Here is a 9530-nt window from a genome sequence, read left to right as displayed (position 1 = left end):
ATACACGAGGAGTGTTTGACAGTGTAGTAATGTCAGAACTCTGAGGTACTATACACGAGGAGTGTTTGACAGTGTAGTAACGTCAGAACTCTGAGGTACTGTACACGAGGAGTGTTTGACAGTGTAGTAATGTTAGAACTCTGAGGTACTGTACACGAGGTGTGTTTGACAGTGTAGTAATGTCAGAACTCTGAGGTACTGTACACGAGGAGTGTTTGACAGTGTAGTAATGTCAGAACTCTGAGGTAGAGTACACGAGGTGTGTTTGACAGTGTAGTAATGTCAGAACTCTGAGGTACTGTACACGAGGTGTGTTTGACAGTGTAGAAATGTCAGAACTCTGAGGTAGAGTACACGAGGTGTGTTTGACAGTGTAGTAATGTCAGAACTCTGAGGTACTGTACACGAGGTGTGTTTGACAGTGTAGTAATGTCAGAACTCTGAGGTACTGTACACGAGGTGTGTTTGACAGTGTAGAAATGTCAGAACTCTGAGGTACTGTACACGAGGTGTGTTTGACAGTGTAGAAATGTCAGAACTCTGAGGTACTGTACACGAGGTGTGTTTGACAGTGTAGTAATGTCAGAACTCTGAGGTACTGTACACGAGGTGTGTTTGACAGTGTAGTAATGTCAGAACTCTGAGGTACTGTACACGAGGTGTGTTTGACAGTGTAGAAATGTCAGAACTCTGAGGTAGAGTACACGAGGTGTGTTTGACAGTGTAGTAATGTCAGAACTCTGAGGTACTGTACACGAGGTGTGTTTGACAGTGTAGTAATGTCAGAACTCTGAGGTACTGTACACGAGGTGTGTTTGACAGTGTAGTAATGTCAGAACTCTGAGGTAGAGTACACGAGGTGTGTTTGACAGTGTAGAAATGTCAGAACTCTGAGGTACTGTACACGAGGTGTGTTTGACAGTGTAGTAATGTCAGAACTCTGAGGTACTGTACACGAGGTGTGTTTGACAGTGTAGTAATGTCAGAACTCTGAGGTAGAGTACACGAGGTGTGTTTGACAGTGTAGAAATGTCAGAACTATGAGGTAGAGTACACGAGGTGTGTTTGACAGTGTAGTAATGTCAGAACTCTGAGGTACTGTACACGAGGTGTGTTTGACAGTGTAGTAATGTCAGAACTCTGAGGTAGAGTACACGAGGTGTGTTTGACAGTGTAGAAATGTCAGAACTCTGAGGTACTGTACACGAGTTGTGTTTGACAGTGTAGTAATGTCAGAACTCTGAGGTACTGTACACGAGGTGTGTTTGACAGTGTAGTAATGTCAGAACTCTGAGGTAGAGTACACGAGGTGTGTTTGACAGTGTAGAAATGTCAGAACTCTGAGGTAGAGTACACGAGGTGTGTTTGACAGTGTAGTAATGTCAGAACTCTGAGGTACTGTACACGAGGTGTGTTTGACAGTGTAGTAATGTCAGAACTCTGAGGTACTGTACACGAGGTGTGTTTGACAGTGTAGTAATGTCAGAACTCTGAGGTAGAGTACACGAGGTGTGTTTGACAGTGTAGTAATGTCAGAACTCTGAGGTACTGTACACGAGGTGTGTTTGACAGTGTAGTAATGTCAGCACTCTGAGGTACTGCACACGGGGTGTGTTTGACAGTGTAGTAATGTCAGAACTCTGAGGTACTGTACACGAGGTGTGTTTGACAGTGTAGTAATGTCAGAACTCTGAGGTACTGTACACGAGGTGTGTTTGACAGTGTAGTAATGTCAGAACTCTGAGGTACTGTACACGAGGTGTGTTTGACAGTGTAGTAATGTCAGAACTCTGAGGTACTGTACACGAGTTGTGTTTGACAGTGTAGTAATGTCAGAACTCTGAGGTACTGTACACGAGGTGTGTTTGACAGTGTAGTAATGTCAGAACTCTGAGGTACTGTACACGAGGTGTGTTTGACAGTGTAGTAATGTCAGAACTCTGAGGTACTGTACACGAGGTGTGTTTGACAGTGTAGTAATGTCAGAACTCTGAGGTACTGTACACGAGGTGTGTTTGACAGTGTAGTAATGTCAGAACTCTGAGGTACTGTACACGAGGTGTGTTTGACAGTGTAGTAATGTCAGAACTCTGAGGTACTGTACACGAGGTGTGTTTGACAGTGTAGTAATGTCAGAACTCTGAGGTAGAGTACACGAGGTGTGTTTGACAGTGTAGTAATGTCAGAACTCTGAGGTACTGTACACGAGGTGTGTTTGACAGTGTAGTAATGTCAGCACTCTGAGGTACTGCACACGGGGTGTGTTTGACAGTGTAGTAATGTCAGAACTCTGAGGTACTGTACACGAGGTGTGTTTGACAGTGTAGTAATGTCAGAACTCTGAGGTACTGTACACGAGGTGTGTTTGACAGTGTAGTAATGTCAGAACTCTGAGGTACTGTACACGAGGTGTGTTTGACAGTGTAGTAATGTCAGCACTCTGAGGTACTGCACACGGGGTGTGTTTGACAGTGTAGTAATGTCAGAACTCTGAGGTACTGTACACGAGGTGTGTTTGACAGTGTAGTAATGTCAGAACTCTGAGGTACTGTACACGAGGTGTGTTTGACAGTGTAGTAATGTCAGAACTCTGAGGTACTGTACACGAGGTGTGTTTGACAGTGTAGTAATGTCAGAACTCTGAGGTAGAGTACACGAGGTGTGTTTGACAGTGTAGAAATGTCAGAACTCTGAGGTAGAGTACACGAGGAGTGTTTGACAGTGTAGTAATGTCAGAACTCTGAGGTACTATACGCTGGGAAGGGACACGTGTGTTTGTCTGTTGACTTGGGCCGCCTCGCACTGCTGGATGTAGCTTTGATCTCATTGTCAAACACGATCCCTTTTGCGAGCGCGGAATAAAAAGAAGGGGTGGCACATTTGTTCATTACAAATATCATGCACCTACCGAGTCATGCGGGCTGGTTGTCTTCAATGTGACTTACGGCGCTGGGAGACAGGAACGCCATCAAGCTACTCCCTGTGCTGTTGTTTAGTACATTCCTCTCTAGGCTCATTTCGGGAAACAATAACGTCGTGGTAGTCCACGGTTCCAGGTAATTTTTTGTTTGTCTTCTCGGATGCTGCGGGAGAAATGATAGCTGAATGAGCAATTTCCTCACATTTAAAAATAATGCTTAGCTTATATTAGTTTATACCATGATTGTAATTCTCTTTAGGCGAGCTTAGTCACATGCTTGTTATTATTTTGAAGCCTGTCATTACGGTCTCGTTAACCCTGCGAACAGTCGAACTTCGATATCTCGAACCTCCATTCCTCTAATGTTCAGTATCTCGAAGTAACTTCAATTTCCCGGTCCTGTTCTTCACGTGTATGTTTTTCTCTATAACTCGAAATTCGGGTACACGAACTTCTCGATTTCTAGAAGCAAACATTTACAACCTTGAAGCAAAAAATAGCCAGCAACTGGAATTCTGTACAATATTAACTGTGCAATTCGCCATGTTTGGTTTGTGATGAACATTTAACAACTAAAGAAAGCGTTACAGTGATGCTGGGAGCTAAAATGACGGGAACCGAAAAACTACAAATGATCGGAAAATCGGCGAAGCCTCACTCTTTCTCGGGTGTGAATTAATTACTGGTCACGTAAGAAAGCAACCCCCGAAGTCGCGGACAACAAGCTCCATTCACGAACCTCGGCTGCGAAGTGCTGACGAGAAGTTTCAACGTGAAGGGGGAAAGGTTAACACTAACAAACAGAAGAGACTAACGGATTTATTCCAAAGTTGTTAACGGAAGTAAGTTTCTTGTTTCACTACTGTATCATGTCTTCTATGAAGTTATAATCAAGGTGAAGCCGTAAATAAGTTTCTTTGTATATTTTAAAATACTGTTACAATAATGTATTCAGTATCTGCCCGTAGATACATATGATTCAATTATGCGCGTTATATGCTCAAACACGGCATTCTCCAGATCTCGAAATTTCGATAACTCGAAATACAATGTAGCTCACGAGGTGATTCGAGATATAACGATTCCACGGTATTCGACCACACATGCTTGAATTTCGTCCCATTTCCTACGTTCCCTTACCCTGAGTTGTTATTCTAGAGGTCTACCTTGATGCTGTTTATTGTCAGTACTGCAATTTCCTATCACTATATATTTATGGCTAAATTGCTAGTGTGCTGGCCACTGGTCAAAGGAGTGCAGGCTGCGATTCCCGGTCAAGTCGGGGATCTTAACATTCATGAGGTAATTCCTATGACTCGGGGCCCGGGTGTTTATGCCGTCTTCAGCATTCAACTTCAAAAGGGTCCCATTCTCACAGACGTGCAGGTCGCTTATAGGTGTCAACTCAAAAGTCCTGCACCATATGCCATTATTCTTATTCTTATTCTTATTCTTATTCTTCTTATTATTATTATCGCGCCTGGTGGCCAAGGCGTTGAAGTCTAAATGGTCTGACACCGAGGTTAGCCACTTCGAGTCCCTTTGGTCAGAAAAAATTTTCACCATCAGAATGCTGGCCGGCAGGTGGTGGTGGTATACAATTTCTAATCACCAGATTGCGTGCCAAAAGCTTGGATGAAATTCCAAACCTCTCCGCAGTGTTCATTATTATTAATATTATTATTATTATTATTATTATTATTATTATTATTACTATTATTATTATTATTATTATTATTATTATTATTATTATTATTATTATTATTATTATTATTATTATTGTGACGGTGTTTCGTGGTGGACAGAGGTGAAATAAGATGCGGGCATGAATGGGTCTACCTACTACAAGCAAAAGAATAATTAAAAGCTTCAAAAATCAAAGTTATATTTCTTTTGGACTGTTTTTTGTTTTCAGATGCCAACTGTTAACAAAGCCAGTCGCTCTACGACAGTACAAGGTTTTATATACAGAATTAGTTGGTGAGTTTACTTACAAGTTTGCAGAAATCAGAAAAATTAACAATTCAACAATCTGAGCTTAAAGCTCCCAACTTTTACAACTGTTACTTGAGCATTATTGCTCCGTACACTCGAGTGTCAAGGAGACTGGTCTCCCAATTTCATTTACAGAGTATATCTACAAGAAAAGAAAGAGCATTTATGCTCTATGAATTGTCTAGGTGACTGAGATCCGAACCTAATACCATTACAACACGAACATGCATTATTGGAGATCGGGAATTTAAAGTTACATTATTAAAAACAGGAAACCTTCCCGTCGGGTTAGCTTTCAGAGGCTATTACCTAATTAGTACATGGCTGCCATTACCTTATTACGCTGAACTTCTCGATGAAGGGCGAAACGCCTCCGTCTCCACTATTAGCACACACTCAGTACACTGGACGATAAAGAAGACAAGGTGCTCGAAAAATCGCCAGCTTTCATACTCGAGAGGAAGGTTCGAGAGAGATCAGGAGTACGCCCGACACACCCCCCAAATTTCATTGGATAATTAAATATGTAGAAGAAAACGCTGATTCGTTGAAAATTAAATACAGGAACTTTTCCATTGGCCACTTTTGAAGTTGGCGGCAGGAGGTCGAAGTGTTGACAACTTTAACATGCCAAAAACAAAAAAAGACAGTCGACACAGTGTAGTAAGCCTAGGAAGACAAAATTACTTTATGACTTTAGCAGCGACATCTGTTCACCAAAGTTCGAACTTCTTCCTCTACGTAATTGCTTCAAGTTGTAAGTGTAAGATGTCATTTCACAGGGCGCTTGATTTAAATGAACAGGGCGGGTGAAACTCGAGGTACAATTATTATTATTATTATTATTATTATTATTATTATTATTATTATTATTATTATTATTATTATTATTATTATTATTATTATTATTATTATTATTGTTGTTGTTGTTGTATTTTATGGATCTTGGAACGAGTGAAATTTAGTCATCAACTTGAGTGGAAACTACAATATTTCTTCTTTGCGTTGGTTAATTTGCGTAATCTTCAAGCTTGGTGTGCAAAGTATTCTCTTTTGTTCATGTTACTTCACAATTCCTATCGCACACGTCTAATTTATTGTTATTGATTAAAATTTATTTTCAGCATTATTATGAGTATGAATATTTCTTCGAATTCTATTTTTTTTTACGTATGCTGTATGAAACTAGTGGAAGTTATTTCATTTTATTCTTAATTTGCGTTAGTGGGAGGGGATTCCTCGTGCACGACAACCATGTGATTTTTCCCTCCGATTTCTCCACAATGAAATCAAGCTTGTAGTTTTAAGTGTGATTAGCTGCCGCCCCGGGCACCGGGGTTCGATTCCCGGCTCTTCAACGGAATTTCAAAAGTGGTACGAGGACTGGAACGGGGCCCACTCAGCCTCGGCAGGTCAACGGAGTAGAGGTGGTTCGATTCCTACCTCAGGCAACCTCGCAGTGTTTTTGCGTTTTTTTATGATGATGATGATGATGCTTGTTGATTTAAGGGGCCTAACATCGCAGGTCATCGGCCCCTTTCCGTGGTTTACCGAGCTCGATAGCTGCAGTCGCTTAAGTGCGGCCAATATCGGGTATTCGGCAGATAGTGAGTTTGAACCTCACTGTCGGCAGACCTGAAGATTGTTTTCCGTGATTTCCCGTTTTCACACCAGACAAAAGGCTGTACCTTAATTAAGGCCACTTACGCTTCCTTCCCATTCCTGTCCTATCGTCGCCATAAAACCTATGTGTGTCGGTGCGACGTAAAGCAACTTGTAAAAAAATTCTAAGTTTTCCGTGGTTTCTTAGTTCTTCTCTAGGCAAATGCCGGGATGGTACCCAACTTAAGGCCAAGGCCGCTTCCTTCCCTCTTTCTTGTCTATAGCTTCCAATCTTACCAAACCCCCACAAATCCCCTGTACAGCTTAGCAGGTGAGGTACTTGTCCCCCTGCCAGTTATACCAGGTGGCTCACGGACGGCGTACTTTCTACTTATAAATGTCCCGCATGCATAAGTGATGTGTGGGGTGTCTACCAACTGATTTTAACAAGGGAACTACTGCCAGCGGGCAGGTTACGTCAGAATATGAAGAGATAAGAAACATAGTCACACTCGCAGCATGTTACTCAGCGTTGCCGGTCGAATGCACCCCTTGCATTAGTAAACATCGTTTTCGACCGCATAGTTCTAGGCTGGTGTATGCTACAGCCGCACTATATTTGCTGTCTGCATATCGGCAGTAGCTAGTGTGAACAGCAGCGGTGAATACACAGACATTATCTTAATCTGGACAATCTGGTCGGAATGCAACAGAAGCTCCAAACAGACGTATGCCTTCTACATACGTACTTCACCGAACAGTATTAGTTTTGGTTTCATACATGCAACTCTTCCATCGAGTGGAATGTCTACAAGTGTATAAATAAATAAGTTATTAGATTTCCTTTTCTACACCTTTGGCGTATCTACAAACAGTAGCGGCGATTAAGGGGTGCGGCGAGGAAGGACAGTCCCCCCCACCTCCACATTGTGGAGTACACAGTGCTTTTTCATTCCACTTTAGCCAGCTGGAACTAGGAATTAATTTAAAAAGCTGTTTGTAAAAAAATTACCTTATCTGCTAATTCCTTCGTTCATTTTATTTAATTATTAACATAATTATTGACGGAAATACGCACAAAATGTTGTTCGTCGCCGCTAACCAATTTGTATAGCACTACGGCAAGTAATGGAGACTTTGCCTATGCTGTGAGGAAGGGTAGTAGGGGTATATATTTTTTGCCGAGGTCGTGGCCACTGAGTTATAATTCACCCACTTGTCGCGCGCATTCATCAGTCTGGCAGTCTCTTTAGTGTCTGTTAGTTTCTTAGTGAGTATGCAAATATTAAAATATTTTAATTGCATAATCATGCCGTAATTCTATGTAATTATACCGGGCGAGGTGGTGGTGGGGTTACGGGAGTGCAGCTCTGAGTTTGCACTCGGGAGATAGTAGTTTCGAATCCCACTGTCAGCAGCCCTGAAGATGGTTGTCAGTGGTTTCCCATTCTCTCACCAGGTAAGTGCTGGGGCTGTACCTTAATTAAGGCCATGGCCGCTTCCTTTCCACGCGTAGCCCTTCCCTGTCTCATCGTAGCCATAATTCCTATCTGTGTCGGTGCGACGTAAAACCAATTGTAAAAAAATATTCTACTATTTTGCTTTACGTCTCACCGACACAGATAGGTTTTATGGCGACGATGGGACGGGAAAGGCCGAGGAATGAGATGGAAGCGGCCGTGGCCTTAATTAAGTTGCAGCCCCAGCATTTGCCTGGTGTGAAAATGGGAAACCACGGAAAACCATCTTCAGGGCTGCCGACAGTGGGATTCGAAACCACTATCTCCCGGGTGCGAGCTCACAGCTGCGCGCCCCTAACTCCACGGCTAGCTCAGCCGGTACATTTAAATAGAAGTACGGCATGATCGTGCAATTAAAAGTTATTTAGTATTTTAATACACACTAAGGAAGTAAGAGACACTGAAGAGGCTGCCAGACTGACGAATGCGTGCGGCATACGGGTGAATTATAACTCAGTGTCCACGACCTTGGCAAAAACATTATACCCCTACTACCCTTACCTACAGCACATGCAAAGTCACCACTACTTGCCGTAGCGCTATACAAATCGGTTAGCCGCGACGAACGGCATTTGGTGCTTATTTCCGCCAAAAGTTATGTTAATAATTAAAGAAAATAAAGGAAAGAATTAGCAGATAAGACACAAAGGCTTGTACAGATAACATTTATTTTAAAAATAATTCGCTGTGAGCTTGCATCCGGGAGATCGTGGGATAGAATCCCACTGTCGACAGCCCTAAAGATGGTTTTCCGTGGTTTCCCATTTTCACACCATTTAAATTCTGGTGCTGTACCTGAATTAAGGCCACGGCCGCTTCCTTCCAACTCCTAGGCCTTTCCTATCCCATCGTCGCCATAAAACCTATCTGTGTCGGTGCGACGTAAATAAATTACCAAATAATAATAATAATAATAATAATAAGAAGAAGAAGAATAAGAATAATAATAATAATAATTCCTAGTTCCAGGTGGCTAAAGTGAATATGTAATGTTTACTCCACACAGTGGCGAGGGGCGGGGGCGACTTTCTCTTCTCGTCCCACCCCCTAATCGCCACTACTGTTTGTTAACACGCCAAAGATGCAGAAAAGGAAATTTAATAACTTGTTAATTTATACATGTGTAGACATTCCACTCGATAAAAGAGTTGCTTGTATGAAACTAAAACGATACTGTTCGGTAAAATACTTGTGTAGAAGGCATACGTCTGTTTGGAGCTTCGGCTGCATTCCGACCGCGTTGTCCAGATTAAAATAATGTCTATGTATTCGTCGCTGCTAAACACACTAGCCATTGTCGATAAGCAGACAGTAAATATAGTGCGGCTGTAGCATACACCAGCCTAGAACTATGGGGTCGAAAACGAAGTTTACTAATGCAAGGGGTGCATTCGACCGGCAACGCTGAGTAACATGCTGCGAGTGTGACTCTGTTTCTTATCTCTTCATATTCTGACGTAACCTGCCCGCTGGCAGTAGTTCCCCTGTTAAAA

This window comes from Anabrus simplex, chromosome 2, assembly GCF_040414725.1.
Source record: "Anabrus simplex isolate iqAnaSimp1 chromosome 2, ASM4041472v1, whole genome shotgun sequence".
In the NCBI taxonomy this organism is placed as follows: Eukaryota; Metazoa; Arthropoda; class Insecta; order Orthoptera; family Tettigoniidae; genus Anabrus; species Anabrus simplex.
Note: the sequence above shows the minus strand (reverse complement) of the source record.